Source organism: Bactrocera tryoni, chromosome 4 (assembly GCF_016617805.1).
Source record: "Bactrocera tryoni isolate S06 chromosome 4, CSIRO_BtryS06_freeze2, whole genome shotgun sequence".
Lineage (NCBI taxonomy): Eukaryota > Metazoa > Arthropoda > Insecta > Diptera > Tephritidae > Bactrocera > Bactrocera tryoni.
This window is the reverse complement of record NC_052502.1, coordinates 77440893-77458943: the sequence shown is the minus strand read 5'-3', so window position 1 is coordinate 77458943 and position 18051 is coordinate 77440893. Positions and strand designations below refer to the sequence as shown.

Sequence of the window (18051 nt, the reverse complement as noted above, 5' to 3'; positions counted from 1 at the left end):
TAAAATTAATATCGAAACATTCCAACTGTGTTATAATATAACTGTTTCCTGCGTTTGAAAAAGTGTTTAAAATTTATACTTCAAAATAGTTTTCAAGAAAAAAGTGCTGAAATTCTTTAATACATACAAAAGTTAATTTTCCCCAAAAGTGCAAAAATTAATTTGAAAGTGCAAAATTAATCATTTAAAGGCAGTAATTTATTAAGAACTAAAAAAAATTAAAAAAAATAAGACAAAACTGAAAAATATAATAAAGAAATTAAAAATTTGTAAATATTCGTAAAACAGTAAAATAAAAAAATTATAACTAATGTAGAAAGTATTTAAATATACTAACTAAATTTACGGAACGATAAAATAAATTTTAACATTTTTTACAACATTGAAAGAAAATTAAATAAAAAACTACCAAGAAAAAAATTTAAAAAAATGTCATAATATGAAATTCAAATAAAAAGTTTTAAGAAAATTAAAAATTATATGCAAGCAATAAAACATATTTCATCTAAGCTACATTACGTAATAAATCCGTCGACTTACATGGATATGTCCCTGATTGCAGCAAATACATACATACATACATAAATGTATATGAATTCGCTTGATTAATTTCCAACTTAACGGAAGTACGCCAAAAACAGATAAGTTAGAAGCCACAAAATAGACAACGACAACGAAGCAACACATAATAAAATCACACAAACAATAAATGTCACAATCAAGCAAATACAATAGTTAATGCAACACAATAAAAGTAAAAGAGGAGCACAATTTTTTTGTTGAGATTACAATCAACAGACTTAAATTGCTAAAGAAAAGAACGCGAACTCAATCAGCAGCATAAAACGCTTTGACGTCGTTCGGTCCAGCGCGCATGCATTCGTTTGGACTTCAGCTATTACGCACGTAAGCGACAGCTAGTTATCTCTTTTATTGATATTGTTGCTTCACGCAAGTTTACACAACATAAGCAAATACGCGATCAGTTGGAGACACGTCGCTGCTGTCGCCAAGTCAAGTTTTCCGTAACCACGCCACATCATCAGCATAAGCAACAACAAACGGACGCGAAACGTCGGCAATTGACGAGCGACGACGCTGTCGATATACTCTTTTGAATGGAAACACTGGACAGTGGCATTTATGAGACGCATAACTGCCGACTGCAAGTTAACGCAGCACATAGCAACCACAACGCCAACGACGACGACACCGTCAACGGCTGCATAAACGCGACTCGCGTACGACAAGCACAACAAAAGCGGCGCTATTGCTACCTGCTCGCTAGCGGCGACTACACGCTGTGGATTGTCAAACTGAACTATCCAAAAGGTAGGTGAACAAAAGCGAATGCGCTGGCAGTGCGACGAAGGGAGGGTGGCCCTAATGTGGCACAAAAATACATTCATACATGCTGAAACACAAATATTTTTATGACAAGAAAATAAAAAAACAAAAACCGAAAATATTTCAGTTTTTATAAAATAATGTCTTTTTGCTTCATGCAAGCCGTTTTAATGCAATCTAAATTTGTTTGTTTTATTTACATAGCTAGCGTATAATCGCTAGTATTCGTATGTGTACTGAGTCACTTTTTATCTGGCGCCACTTTTGTAGATATTGCTTGAAAGTGAAGGATATGCCAATGTTGCCAGCGCAGACAGTTTGACTGACAAGCACGCACATACATACAAATACATAGAATGAATGCTTACCATACCTACAAACACACGTGCAATCGGCCTTACAAGCCAGCAAGCATATTTACGTTGCCACACTTCCACACTTTGCTTTCCAAATCATTTCTCATATATGTACATACATTTGTACTTATGTATGTAAATAAGGAAGGCGAAGAAAAAACAAGGAAAATACGTACGTATGTATGTGTAGAATATGAAAACTCACCACTTTGGCTTTCGTAAAGCGCTTTTGTTACTCATACGCCATGTTACACCGACACGCTGGCGCGTTGTACTTTGCCTGAGCAGCAGTCGCTCAACTGTCAGCCGTCAGCCGTCAACCGCCAGCGGTGCGTCAACAACCTGTTGCTCTCGCGCTCTCGCACAGCTTTGCTTTATCACATTTCGCTGAAGTGAACGCTGAAATGTAAATATTTTTCTTCTGTCGACGATAAATAAATTACATTAAATTTCATTTCTAACTACAACTACGTTGTAGCGCGTCTCATTAGCTGCATGTATGTATGTACTATATGTACACTTGTACTTATGTATGTGCTTAACAGGTATGTATTATTAATATGTGCGTTCGCATGTGTGAGTGTGTGACATTTATTTAGTTTTTAATCAAATATAATAAATTATCAAATAAACATACATACATACAAGTATGTGCATATAAATATATTCTTTTATTTTTTCTATGTTTCTGCTGCTGTCTGTATGTGTGCGTGTTTATACTCGCGAAAATGATAAACAAACTAAGTGATACACGTCCATCCGTCGAACGGCCTGCACATGTGACTTTGCCTGTGTGCCTAAATTTTGTAAAATAAAATGTATAGAAAATTATTTAAAATGAGAAAATTTTATTACGTCATAAGCCAAAAAGCGCATTTTGCTCTCTATAAAGCTTTCTTAATGCCCTAGATGTGTTTTTGTGAAAGTTTTTTTCCTAAAATTTGTTCCTTCCGCCACCAAACGAAGCGCGTGTCTTGCGGTGATTAGATTGCGGGTTGGGGGTTTTTGTAACGACAATTGTTTCTTTTAAGCAATGTCATTCTCCTTATTCTGATACTGACAAGCTGCTTTCATGCGGCTATTCTGGTCTAAACGCCTACATTTTAGGCTAAGATAAAATAATGAAGACCATTGTTACTAAACATTTTTTATATGATTTTTATTGACATTTAAGGAATATACAAAAAGAAAAAACAAAACAAAATCGAAAAATCGTCGAATTACATGCCGTGGGGTGAGAGTTTTAAAAAACGGCACTTCCTGCTTAACATGATTCCAACGCTTGTAGTGATCTAAAAGAAAAAACTGAAAAAAATCTTCATTGGTAAAGATTTCGCTATCGGATTGACCTTTGCCAAAGAAAAAAATTCAAAATATGGCGTCGACTTGAAACAAATTTTATTCCCTTTTTTTTTGAAATTTTTAAATATACTTAAAATTTAAATTTTCGAAACTCCTAGGCGCTCGCGATAGAAATATACAACTCTCTATTTTCCAGATTTTTCTCAAATTTCAAAGCAATTGAAAAGTTAGTTTCGAGGAAACATTTAACATTTTTCATACGCTCAAACCGGCCTAGCTTATCATTTATCAAGTCTATGGAAGCAAGAACCCCTCCTTTTGTAGTATTCTTTCGAATATTTTTGGCCTTTCTCAACCAGTTCACAATACAATCAAATATGTATTTCATTAATCGTTTACGCCAAGATCTACATTGTTGCCATATAAAATGAATTACACGTGTACAGTATTCGTTCACAGTTTTGGAACACATTCAAAATTGCCAAAATATTTTGTGGAACAATGGTATCGTACAATTTTCCATATTATACGTAGAATGTAGAATGAAATGCCAACAAAACAAAACAGCACATGCACACATATGTATATACATACACATGCGTACATTACGTGAGTTTATCGAATGTGGAACGTTTCCAATACGAAATTCGTGTAGTTCGCAGTGCGTGCGTGTGTTTTTTTGCGAGTTTTCGTACAGTTCCACAAAGAAATGGTACCGAAAAAATCGTTTCCACAATATAAGCCAATACGCCACAATATATAGGGTTATTTGCTGGGCGCTACTGCATCAGCAAACGCCGGAGAGCAGCCAGAAATCAGGGTATGTACCAAAAAGTGAAGAAACAAAGTGCAATTTGGAGAAAAAATAATATATAAGTATCAATTATATGTATATAAGAAGATAGATAGATACCTATTTATATAGTATAGTTTACGTATGTATGTGCTTGCGGTGATCAAAGCTCAATCAAAATAACGGCAAATGATCTTTGTCCTACGTTTATACATACAAACATTCCTAGCAAGTGCTCTAAAGTGCCGTTTTGACTGTTGTTGCAACAAATTGAAAAGTGACGAATAGAGAGAATTCAAATTTGTGTGGTAATAAAATTGTTGATGACGTCGTTGACTGAATTGGTGTAGCAGGTGTTGTTGATGACGCTCATGTACACTTGTATTTATACATAAGACCATGATGAAATAGCTACGGCTGTGCGTAGGCTATTCTTGCACATTTTCACACCGAATTCGCTGTATTCCAAATAACAATAATAAGGAGTTACCGCGACGTAAATCTCGCTATATTTGCGAGTATGCTATAAATATTTAAATGGAAAATCATTGTCTGGGATTAAACTGGTCGCGAATCGGCTGAAACGAGTTCGAAGCGGTTCGCTGAGGCGCCTATGTGCCTATCAATAAAACCGTGACCGCTGCGTTGTTGCTGTTGTTGTCGTTTTTGTTTCATATATTTATATTGTTTCTGCTGTCTTACGAAGTGTATCAATTGAAATTAATTTAAACGTATCCAAACAGTCTTAAACGCCACTGTACGCGCAGCAACAATCAGAAACCTAAGAATCATAGCCTCCAACATAGACTCGAACGCCGGTCAACTGGCAATCGAAGTGCCGCTGACCAATTTACCGCGAACACCGAGCAAGTGCGGTAATTCGCGAAAATATACACACACACATATGAGTTCACAGAGTTGCTTTATTTTCTCTATTATATGGGTTTTATTTACTTTTGTATCACCACAACAATTTTTACACTTTTTGCTATTTTCGCGCGTGCAATTTTATCACAGCTCTTGAGCTAGTTCTTCGCTTAAATTTGCTAAGCGTTCGCATTGTTTACTTTCGATTTTTATTGCCCATTTACATTTGTTTTCGCCGCGAGTAAAAATCAATTAGTTGCGTTTGTTTACAAATATTCGTGTCTATAAATATGCCAACTAAGGTTGCTACTGCTATGCTAATGATAATTGGCTTGTTGCTAATTTACACGTTACAGAATCAAGCAAAAAATGCAAGAAAAAACTTTAACTTCAGCTGCCGAAGCTAGAAGACCGTGCACAGCTGCATCTCTCATAGTATAAGAAGTCCTATATCGTGATTTGAACGATCAATTTGTATGGAAGCTATATGCTATAGTGGTCCGATCTGTACAATTTCGACGGATATATGTTAGCGTTGTTTTGGACAATAATCCGTGCCAATTTTTGTGCAGATATCTTGTCATATAAAAACATCTTCCATATAAAGACTTATTTTTGATTGATCAATTTGTATACAATATATAGCTTATTGTTGTAGTCCGTTTCGAACAATATGTGTTGGGATTGTAGCGCGGCCTTGGACAGTAATCCATGCCGAATTTCGTAAAGATATCTTGTGAAATAAACAAGTTTGCCATATAAGTACTTGATTTAGATCAATCAGTTTGTTCAGCAGCAATATGCTATAGTGGACCGATATCAACGTTTCCGACAAATGAGCGATTTCTTGTAAAGTAGAGCACGCGTACAAAGTTTCATATCGATACTTCAAAAACTGAGGAACTGCTTCGGTTATATACGACAAAAATTTTATAAATTCTACAAATTCGAAAGACATTAAGAAAAAACAATAAAAAATTAAGGAAAAAAAAATAAAATAAAAAATCGCGCCACATTCACTAACATTTTGTAAAAACAAACATCGATTGAAAGACAAGCCCGCGCATACCAACATAACACAGGGTGCACTGTATTAAAAATCTTCACCACATTTACTTCCGTTTTCCGTGCGTGTACCTACACATACGTACATACTTCGTTGGACAGCCATTTTGTTGTAAAATTTCAAGTGCAATTATTGTTTATCTGCTGTATGTGTTTTGTTCTTGTCTCAGCGCTCAGGCATGTCACGTACGCAATAGAACAAATACACAGACACACATTCATCCAACTACTTTTGAGCGCAGACAGGCACCTTGAGTGTCGCTGCCAGGCCATAGGTACTTGCTTTTTGAACGCACTTTGCCACTTTTCATACAACAACAACAGCAAAACTCTTGTTTATTTATTTATTTATTAATTACTTGCGGCGTAGTAATTTTAATGTGCTTAAATATTTAATCTGGCCGTACTTTAATCTTCATTATCTGATAATACGTACAGGTAAACAAAAACATGCTAGTTTTGGGCACAAGTTAGCAAAAGTTTCACAGCAATTTCAAACCCACAAACTTGTGAATTGTGCACAATTTGTAGCAAGCGTTAGCAAGTGTAGGAAATTTTTCTAAAATTTTGAACTGACTTTTCTTTCTAGCTATGCTGCTCTTGTTTGCTCTCATGTCATGGCGTTTAACAGACAAGCCAATATGCATAGCTCCAAGCGGGTATATGTATACTATGTATGTACATACATATGTATATTCAAAATGTTTGTAGCTATTTGCCCCTAGTATATTACGGCCATAATTCATTTTCGAAAATTATATAAACAAATTTTTCACCCATTTATGTCTGCCTGAGTGGCGGCGCAGGGGCGCATGATCTCTGCCGGCGAGTGTCTATTTGATCAGTGACGAAGAGGGGGCGGCACAAAGAAAAACAAGTAGCAAATTTATTTAATATTTTCGCCTTTAGCACCTAGAAGCTTGCAAAAAAATACAAGTCACTAAAAAAACTGCCAGTCTTCGCGGTCGCGGTGTTATTTGCGGCTTGTGCGTCACAACTTTCCCCCGAAATGTATGCGCAGTCGTCAGTGGTCAATGGCGCGACTTTGCGTGGTATGCAGAAACAATTTTGGGACTAAAGTTTTCCGACTTTTGCAAAAAATATACTTCTAGTATATGAATGCAAAAAAAAGTTTTGACTGCTAGACAGAAAATACTTATTCAAATATAATGGTGTTGATATGTATGTGCACAGTATGTTCGACTATTTATAAAAAAAAAATAGAGTAGTTGAATAATAGAAGAACTGAGCATTGCTTGATGGGAATTTTCCAAGTTTATATTGCCAGCATTTCCGAGGTCCACGGTCGGAAGTTAATATATATTGGGGCAATGGACTAATGTCGCGTTCCACGAAGCGGATTTCTCAGTTTCGAAAACTGAAAAAAGCCACTGGAAGCCAAATCTCTTAAATACGGTGGCTAGGCATTGATGCTCGTTTTATATTAGAGAATTTTCCAGACTTAATGAGAGGTGCCCCATTTGGAAGAAGAAAGCGTAACAAGAGAAAAACCTACCGATGTCCAATTTTACGTTCCTAAATTCTCTACAGTGCTACTGACTACTTTTTACATTAATTGCTCATTTTGAATTGAATTCGAAAAGTCGTTCATTTCCAACTCGAAAAAATATATTTTTTTATATTTCCGCTGGAACAGCGTGTCTTTGTACATTTTGAAAAAATTCTTGAATACAATTTAGTTTTTTAATTGCTTACTGTTTCCCATAAACATTGCTGCTCATCATGCATCCCATTGCGCTTGGCCCAGGAGCGCGCTATCAAAACAGATCAAACACAGCAGTGCGCATTTCAATACCTCAATTAAATATAATTTTTAATTACTTTTTAATATCATTTAGTAATTCCTTCGAATTTATAGACTTTAAAAGCCATTTTATTGCCAACACATATAGAGTATTCGCTTGTGTGAGTGTGTTTATTTGGTACTCTCTTCTACCGCTGGACCCATCACGTCTTCAACTGCCCACAATCAAATTACTCATTTTTTATTTGGGTTCATTTATTTAATATCTCGCTTATTCTTTGACGTCAACAAGGTTTTCTTCTTTTTTCGACCAATTTTATATTATTTTCGCTTTTTTTATGTTCACTCGGCTAAAAGTTATTTTTAGTTAAGGCACACAGAGTTGTTGGACCAAAACGCCCAGACGCTTGTGTGACTGCAGGCGACAATTTACTGGACTCACGAACATATGTACTCGCAATTTATTTGTGTAGGTATGTAGGAGTATGTACAGATTCCAATAACAGCCACTTGGGCGGCATTATTTTCATAAAATGCGATTTCGAATTTTCCCAAAAAGACCGTTTGTATAAACTGTGTACCGATTTCAATAATATATATATATATATATACATATATGTGTATGTATCTATTTTGTTGCCATGTACGAATATTTTGCTCAACAAATTTTGCGTACCTTCGCTCACAACACTGCGTTCGGTTTTTTTGGCGAAAAAAATAAACGCTGAAAACACGGAGAAACGAAAGAAAGCAAAATAATAATGCAATTACAAAGTTATATGTACATTCATACATACAGTGTGTATACAAGCACTTCGATCTCTCATTAAAGGCACATTGAACATTGCCGACAATAGACAAGGCCAAATGTGCCAAAACGTCATATTTCCCTGTACTTGGCTGTGCTCAGTCGTTGCAATTCGGAAAAGTGCCAGCGAACACCAGACAAAAGAGTAGGATAACGAGTGCGTTGGAGTGAGAAGTAGTGCGCCGGCCTAAGCACGTTCGTCGTACAGCTGATCGTAAGTCAGACGACACGCGGTCATGTGGACAGGGACGCGCCGAATATTAATGCCGCGTCTGCGTTTTTTATTGTACGATTTCCAATTTTGTTTTGCTTCCATTTTTTTTTGTTTTTTTTTTCTCAAAACTGTGTTTTATTTTATACTTTTTTGTGTTTGCTTTTTATGTTTTTTTTTTTGCGAAAGAATTTGTTATGTTCTGTTCTAAACTCTGTGCGCACATGAGTATATTTTTAAATCGTCAAACTGCCGCCAAAACAGCAGGAATATATGTATACTTATATATATTTATAAGTATGTGTATATACATATATAATATTTTCATAAGTTTTGTGTTGAAAGCATAAAAAACACGCTAGTTTTTAGTGATTTTGGAAAATGAAAAAAAGGCTTGTTTTTTTTGGAGGTTTTCAAACTTTTCCGTGCCTTTAGTGCTTTTGCAAAAATACATTTCAACAATATCTAACCATCTTGAAAATCTTAAAAAAGAACAGTATATTTAATCACTAAATTCTTAACACTTAACTCACACCAAAATATTGAAATTCTGGCTTTTTTTCCTTCGATTTATACACACTGCAAATTAGGCTCATCGCTATCTCGATTCTGATCAAAATACCTATTTCTAAATATCCATTATACATATATTCAAACCCTAAAGAGGATATTTTAAGTTAATACTAAGTTTGTCACCATGTTTGTAACACACAAAAGGAAACGTCGGAAACCCTATACCATAAAGTAAATACCAGGTTGTTCAATAAGTTTTGTCGTCTCATAAGAAAAACACAATTTTATGATTCAAAATACACTTTATTACTCAGTATAATCTCCCTTAACATTAATACACTTGCTCCAACGATCCTCCAATCTGTGGATCCCATCCCTGAAGTGAGAATGCGAAAGTTTGCACGCTTCATTTGATTAGAAACGCCACGCATAATTTTTTTGAGTTCTGGAGACAAATGGAAGCCGCCAGGGGCCAAATGATGTTCCAACAATTCGAACTTTCATTCATGGAATTTAGCCTTTGTAAAAATGCTTTGTGACACGATGCTTTGTCCTGATGAAAAAGGTTTTTTTTTGCTGCAAACCAGAACAAATAGATATGTGCATATGTATGTATAAGACCTAATTGGATTTAATTGTGTCAGTCTGTCGGTCAGTCTATATAACTATAACTAAACACTCGTTTTTTGAGATATCCATCTGAAACTTTGGCTCCGTCCTTTTCCCACCAGGAAGCTATACATTTCTCGGAATGGCAAATATCGGACCACTTTAGCATATAGTTGCTATACAAACTGTACGATCGGAATCAAGTCTTTGTATGGAAAAATTTCCGATTTCACGAGATATCTTCACGATAACAATAACAATTTGGCATGGTTTATTGGGTGTGCCATTGAAGTCGTCTCTGAAGAAATTGTTCGGATTGATCGTATCACTATAGCATATACATAGCTGCCTTACAAACTGACCGATCACAGTTGTTGTATGGAGTCTTTTTATAACAGTTCACGCATGCTTTTTGCATGTAAATCCGTCTGGGGCTTGTCAGCACTCTTTTCTAGTTTAACATCACAGGAAATTTATAAGCATTTGCAATTCGCATTTCATGCGTCAATTTTAAAACTACATACATACATATGTATCAGAATTCTAGCAAGAAATGGCGCTTTTAATACTTTCAATGTCGGTTATTGAGTTCTTCGACCAAAAGTTGTGTTCTTTCTATTAACTTGTTGTTTCTCAAAAATTAGGAATGATTAATATCACTGCGTTTCTTCCACAAAGCACGCCACAGTATTACTCTCAAAAAGCGAATTTCTGAGGTAACGCGCATCCATGACTCAATTGCTCATAATTGCAACTGTAAATAAAGAAATTTTAATCAATTGATTAATTGAAATGTGCGCATAAACAAGCGTGAGTCATAAACATACATATGTACATATATGTATGTACAAGTATGTATAAATGATCGACAGCATAAGTCAAATGAAATGATTAACAAAAAAATTTAACAAATCCAAATTAGCGAATTTCGCCATAACAAATAAATTGAAGCATCTCTCTCTATTGAGTTTCTTATTTATTTTCTTCAGCTTATGCATATGTATGTATTTGTTTTTTACTCATATTCCCGTTCCGTGTGCCACCAATCACCCCGTCGTTCCTAGAAGGCGTACAGCGGCGCATGATGTATGCGCTAAAAATAAATGTCCATCCAGCATGTGAATGAAAGATATGAATTGGGAACTTTGTGACACGAGAGTCTTCTTAAAAAATCTATGTACATATAATTACATTTTAATGAACAAAACATACATATTTATAGAACTATGTATATATTTATATGTTATTCTCCGATGGTGATTTGAAGATTACTCCTGCTTTGGTTTTCAAGTTCTTGAGTTAGATTCGTTTTTAGTTTGGTTTTAACTAAACAAGACCCAGTCTCATGAGCTACTCAGGAGCGATAAGTAAACCCTCAGCTCTATTCGCATTATTCCATCAGTGTAAAACTTTCATCGGTGTAAATCGAAATTTCCAGAACGAAGCGAGCGAACCTTTGTTGTGCTACACGAACTGATACAACATCGTTTCCGTAAACTTTACAAATTTCATTGGTGGCTTGCGTGGCATTCTTCCCTTTTTTAATACAAAAATGTCAAAATATAGCGAATTTCTTCATTATTTTCAGTCATTTTTGAACAGCTGTAACTTTTTTTCAACTTTCCCGAATTTAATTTTGTAATACTTTTTGGTTAAATTAAGCCTAAAATCTCACATTTCCAACACTATACGGTAAGACACAATATGATTGGAGATATTCGACTGCAACGACATCTATTGACAAAATACGAAAATACTTTTTCGACTACCATATTAGCTTTAGACGATCGTCTTCGGTTATGCACGTGATCAACACCAACACCGCATAGCAGCATATTAGCTTAACCTCCCATTTGCATTGCCTGCTAGCAAGTTATTCACGTTTTCAGGCTAACAAATTGAAATTGTGCTTCTTCTTGCTCACAAATAATTTTATGTAAACAAATATCCACCCCAGAATTAACTGCATACTCGAGGGAAACGTAGAAACAGAAACATACTCACGGGACTGCAAGTGCAATATTAACAGTCACACAGCAAGAAAAACACAAGCAAATGATAACAATAAAAATTAGTCAAAGTGGCTTTATCTCAAACACACTGGCGGCTGAATGACGTCAGCGTGGGTCCATCTGCGTCGGTAAATGTTTGTGCGTGCATACATACATACAAAAGCGCGTCTGTGTGCTTGTGCATAATATTTTACTTATATTTACTTATTATATTGTGTAAAACAATGTTTTTTTCACACACGCGTCCTCAAATTCGCCCACCTCTGTACGTTGTTATTCGGAAGTTTATCAAACTGAAGACAGAAAAGCAAATTGTCACTTTTAATAATGCAAAAACTACATTAATCAAGACTTGATGCCAATGAGTGCGCTGCTGCTGTCGTTTAGTTAATTTCTTTATGATTATTGCTGTACTTAAGACAAAAGACGTCAACGTTGGCGGCAGCAGCGGCTGTGGAAAAATAGGCGGTTTTAAACTTTATCCCATATGCTGCGTAGTTATTTAAATTTTGCTACTAAAATAATTTTTTTTTAATCTTTTATTATTTTTATTGCACTTTGTATGTAAGAACGTTTACTTCTTTGTACTTTTTTATTTTGTATGATTTATCTGCGCTGTTTTCTGCAATATCTTAACACTTACTTGATATTTTGATTATTTTTTGCCGTCATTCACGTTTTAAATCGGTTTATGATGTGTACTTTAGCTACCGTTGCTACACGTTTTACTTCTCGTGATATCTAAATACTACCGCTTATTCGTATTTCTGAACTCTCGTTGCGTCAAAGTCACAAAGCGGCAAAAAATCATATTTGTGCTGATTTGGCAAATTATGAAATCATTATTTATAATTTAGATGAAAAGAGTTGTTAAAATATTGACTAAACAACAAATGTAATATACAAATAAAATAAACCAACCACTATACACTACATACGTACATATATATCAACCGAAGTATATACATAGATACTTGTATGTCATTATTTAATAATTTCTTTACTATAATAAGTTTCTATATGTGTTTATATATATTATATGTTCTTACTATAATCGTAACGTTGCTTATGTTTAACCAAAATATCCGCGCCGTCAATGAACTTCAATTACATTTCATCTGCTCGCAAGAAATAACTTTTTTTCATTATTTGTGAACCCATAAATTTCAAGTACATTTCAATTAAAGAAAGAAGAAACGTTCGTTGCCAATAATAATAATGCATATACATATGTATATATTAAATGTACATTAATCGCGGACTATTTTTTTTTCTATAAAATCGCGTATGAGGAAATGTTCTACGGTTCAACAACTTTGCCAGGGGAATATGGGTCTAAAATCGGTTTCGTGCCAGCGATTTGTATGGCGAAGTTTCCCACTGCAGTCGGGTCTAAGCAACCGAAACAGACCCGGATTTTTATCAAATTAGAAACTGTCAACTCGGCACTATTCTTCAAAATTACTTCACTGATGTTTTCTACCTCAAAAAAAAAAACAACAAGTCGAAGTTTAAAAATTCTAAATAATCGGTTGTATGAAATATATGTGTGAAAGAATGGTCCGATCTGGGCATTTCCGACAAATCATCAAAATGTAGCTACGTATGACATTTCATTCGGATATCTCAAAAACTGACGAACAAATGTTTATGATCCCTAAAAAACTTCGCCTTAAAAATCGCTGGCTCGAAACCGTTTTTAGACCAGTAGTCACTTAGACAAAGTTTTTCAGAATGATCCATAGGACATTTCTCGCTTACGTGATTTTCCGTTTTTTGACTCGCTGTAAATCAACACGCTTTAATGTACATACATACCTACAAGTATGTACTATGTTTACACACTCGTAAATATTTATAAATGTTTCGGTGTTTGTTGTTGTTTTTTACTGTCAGCAAGGTAACTTTGGTAATAAAAGAAATTTAATTTCGTTGCATTGCATTACATTTGTGTGTTTGTAAGCGTTGACAATGAATTAATCTAAAGACGACTTAATAACTTTGCTTCTGACATTCTGACAGCGCTAGCACACAAACAAACACACATTCAGGTATGTACATCATACCTAGAACTATGCATAAATATTTGTCTTTGCACGCGAATAAGCTTTAAAAATGAAGAAGTGCAAAACATTATCTTGCTGTTATTTAAAAATTAAGCGGAAATGGGTTATGTCAATAATTGAAAATGAAGGATACATCTCGCGAAAAAATTAAGCAAAAGTCAGTCAAATGCCAATTTTGTCAGTGTTTTAGTGAATGATGCAAATCTTTGGTATTTTTTGGCTATAAATAGACATTATATTGGATAGTCGAAAAAGTATTTTCGTATTTCTAATCATTCAACTTATTATTTTTTTTAATAATAAAGAAAAAAACACATATGTACCATTTTGGTCGACCACTTTTTGCCATTTTTTCGCTAGAGACATTATTCTATCAGTTTAAAATTTTCATCAGTGTAAATGGAAATTTCGAAATTTCCAGAACAGAAGCGAGCGACCGTTGTTGTGCTACACGACCTGATACAGCATCGTCTCCGTAAACTTCCCAAATTTCATAGGTGGCTTGCATAGCATTCTTCCCTTTTTTATACAAAACTTTCAAAATATATCGAATTTCTTCATTATTTTCACTCATTTTTGAACAGCTGTAACTTTTTTGAACTTCCCCAAATTTAACTTTTTTTGGTTAAATGAAGCTTAAAATCTCACATTTCCAACACGATACGGTATGACACAATATGATTGGAGATATACGATTGTAACGACATCTATTGACAAACTACGAAAACACTTTTTCAACTACCATACTACCCTGTTCTTCTTCTTCTTCTTAATTGGCGTAGACACCGCTTACGCGATTATAGCCGAGTTAACAACAGCGCGCCAGTCGTTTCTTCTTTTCGCTGCGTGGCGCCAATTGGATATTCCAAGCGAAGCCAGGTCCTTCTCCATAGGGCATACAAATATTCAGGCCCTAAACATAAAAAGCTCACCTTTATGCACAGCTATGCGGAAAATACCACAAACACAATCAATATATTTGGAATCACTTTGGCAGTAGCCACTGTGACAGTATTATTGATTTCCTCATTTCCTTTCTGCTTCTGAATACAGATTTGGGTAAACAAGAGCAAACAAGTCTTTTCTATTTTTAGCTGACAATAAATTGAAAATATTTAAGTGCGATCAAAGCTTCGACATGTATGTAGCTTATCTTGCCAGCCTACATGCACACACACACACAAACGCACAGTGTAATTAAAATAAATAATTTGCATAAAATTCCAAAACACCGTTTCCGGTATTTCGTCCATCACAATCGATCGCTGCAAAGAATTTAATGAAAGTCCATTTAAACCCCAAATGCGCAATTTTCTTGCACCCCGCAGCAAGCCCTAACAAATTTAAATGATTAAAAGCCACTTTTAGTGCCCATGAGTGCGGTTAAAGCGCGTAAATGCAATTTTTTGGAAAACAATTTTAATTACGAAAATTCCACTTAACTCTTTCTTTTTTCACTTTGCTTTTTCGCACAAGGAAAAGTGCTTTTTTAATTATGCGTGCCCAAGTTTTTGCTTGAAAGGCAATATTTTGCTGCTAAACAACAATAACCATAAAATTCTTGAGATATCTGCGCGTAATTATTCACCGCGTGAGACTATTGTAAACATTTCTATTTAAATGTGCAACTAAATATACGAATGATAATGGCTAAATCGCTAAAAACTTTAGTTAAAAGTAGCACTGAAATGCCTGGACGCCAGCGGCTAGTCCGGCTTAATTATCAACGGCGCGCGGGCAGCTTCAAGCAACATCAACAACAGCCAAGAAACGTGGAAAGTAGAAAGCACAACAGGGCGCCCTAAATCACTGGCAGATATCAAAGCCACTGCAAATATGTTCTAAAAGCACACACACATACATGTACATTTATATTTACATATGTGTGCTGAATAAAAAAGTTAACAGCGGGCAAAAATATTAAACAAAATATTCAAATGTACTACACATTACCGTTGAGTAGCCATAAAATTGTTAAACAATTGTATCAGTGTGTGTGTGTGTGTGTGTGTTTTGATTTTGCAATAAAATTTATAATGCTAAATTACGTAGGTAGCTAATATCTACAGTCTTAATCGGTATTATCTGCAAATGATATGCACTCGTCTAAGCTAAACATACATACATACATATACATATACATAAATTTGTGTGTCTGTTTAATATTTGTTTCGTATTTTCTGGAAAATCGGTGTTGTTACAATGGCAGATTCCAAAACAAAAAAATAATATTTGCTTAACTAATTCAGATTAACTTAAATAGTCGGAATATACACAAAACAAGTAAAAGCTTTAACTTCGGCTACACAGAAGCTATAATACCCTTCAGAGCTGCATTTCTTATAGCGTAAAAAAGAGCTTATCTTGTTATTGTTATTATTGTAGGAGCAAAAAACATTCCTGAAGAAAAAGAGTTTGGAGGAATGCTGTCGGATTGACAGTTCTTTACCGTAAAAAAAATCCGGTTCCGTTCCGGATACGTAAACCCGACTGTTATGGGAACGGAAGAGCTTTGTCTCGTTTTTGTTCGGTCAGTTTAATGGCAGCTGTACACTATTGTTCGGAGCTTGTGGCGTTGCTTTGGACAATAATCTGTGCCACTGATGTGTCAAATTAAAAAGCTTTGCATAGAAGGGCTTGATTTTGATCGATCAGTTTTTAAGGCAGCAATTTGCTATAATGGTATAATATCGGTGGTTCTGACAAATGTGCAGGTTCCTGAACAGAAAATGACGTCTGAAAATTATCAAAACGATATTTCGTTTTGACAGACGGACAAACATCCAAACAAACAGATAAATAGAAAGACATGGCCGATATAGCAGGTCGTCATTTGATCACTATACATATATATGTACATATGTATATATGTATATTATATGTGGTAGTTTATAGGGCCTCCGACGTTTTCTGCTGGGTGTAACAAATTTCGTGGCAAATGTAATTACCCTGTTAAGGGTATAAAAATATTTTCATTTTTTGTTTACTTAAAGCTATTACAAGTAAATTACGCTTAATCCTCAACTAGTTAAAATATTAGTTCGGGAAAGTCAAATTCTAACCAAAATAAAATTTTAAGGGGGGTAAATGTAGACAAAAAAAATTATGAAAATATAGTCACTTAAAAAAAAAAGTAGTGTTTATTTTGTTATTAGCTCAAAAATCTCTAAAAGCTTTACTAGTTTTATTAAAACGCAACTAGTAGCAAACTAGTCCAAAAAGGACTGGTATGACAATGAGATAAAAATTAACATTTCAAAAGTTATACCGAAAGAGAAAGTTCACAAAAATAAATTTTAACCATAAAAATATTTTTTCGAAGCACATAACACCAATTTCAACTAAAAATCAAGTTTATTTTAATTTTAATAGCTTCTTCTTTCTTTCTTGGTTATTAACCAGAGCTATCATGCCAATCACATACTTATGAACTAGTCAATATGTAACTATACTGTAATCACTGCTAAATCGCATTAAATAGTTAAGCGATTGTTCTCTGCAGTTAATTATTTCGCCTGTAGACCTACATACATACATATGTACATACAGACATCCACACCACCGTCCTCTTCCCTCCACTAACATCTACTTCAATGTTGTTTGCTTAATTTTTTGTTGTTGCGTATTTTTTTGCTTTATTAATTTGCGTCTAGTGATAAGCATCACTTACAGCTTCTGTGGATTGACTTATCAGTAGCGCAGCAATAACAACAACGCGCAACGCCAGATTAATCATACATCACTGCCAACAGATGTGCACACACATACATACCCAGATAGCTAGCTAGATGATCCTATCTCCAACTAGCTAGGTGTCGTATGAGAATTTTCGAAATATAAGTCGGCATTGCCATAGTTCAGCACTCATTGTCAAACGGTTTTTAGAGCCGTTAAGAGCTCATTAACCCTTCTACTACCAAAAAATTTACTTTCACATCACCTGTGACTGGATAGTGTTTATATCAGCTTGGAGTTTTGCGGCAGCATTTCAGCATTAACTATTTCGTGGGTTTGCGAAAGTGACGATCAACAAGAACAACAGTGAACAGCAACATTACAAAAACAATTAACGGTTAGTAAGCGAAGATTTTGAGTTATTTTTATCCTGTGTCGTGTAAACGGCGTTAAAAAGCACAGAAATTGCAAGAATGTTTCACAGTTTGGCTGGATATATTTAACTCCTTTGGCTTAAGGCTAAAAAGGAATAGTGATACATAAAAATAAAATAAAATTTGCATATCAAGAAATGAAATATGTACTTCATGTGACCGCGCAAGTTCCTTAAAAATCAGCTCGGTGAAGTTGTGATTTAAGCATTAAATACTATATAATAATAC

General features: G+C 34.8%; 1 protein-coding gene across 2 annotated transcripts in view; it reads left to right on the top strand.

Moving 5' to 3' along the window:
* The first annotated feature begins 448 nt into the window (after window positions 1–448).
* LOC120773707 (synaptic vesicle glycoprotein 2B) overlaps window positions 449–18051 on the top strand; it is a 36582-nt gene continuing 18979 nt past the window's right edge. Inside the window, exon 1 of one of the 2 annotated variants that reach the window (XM_040102747.1) lies at window positions 449–1332. The gene's annotated coding sequence lies outside the window, so the exon portion shown is untranslated. Of the gene's footprint in view, window positions 1333–17571; window positions 17787–18051 lie in introns of those variants that run through there. The other variant, XM_040102745.1, reaches the window with a different exon arrangement.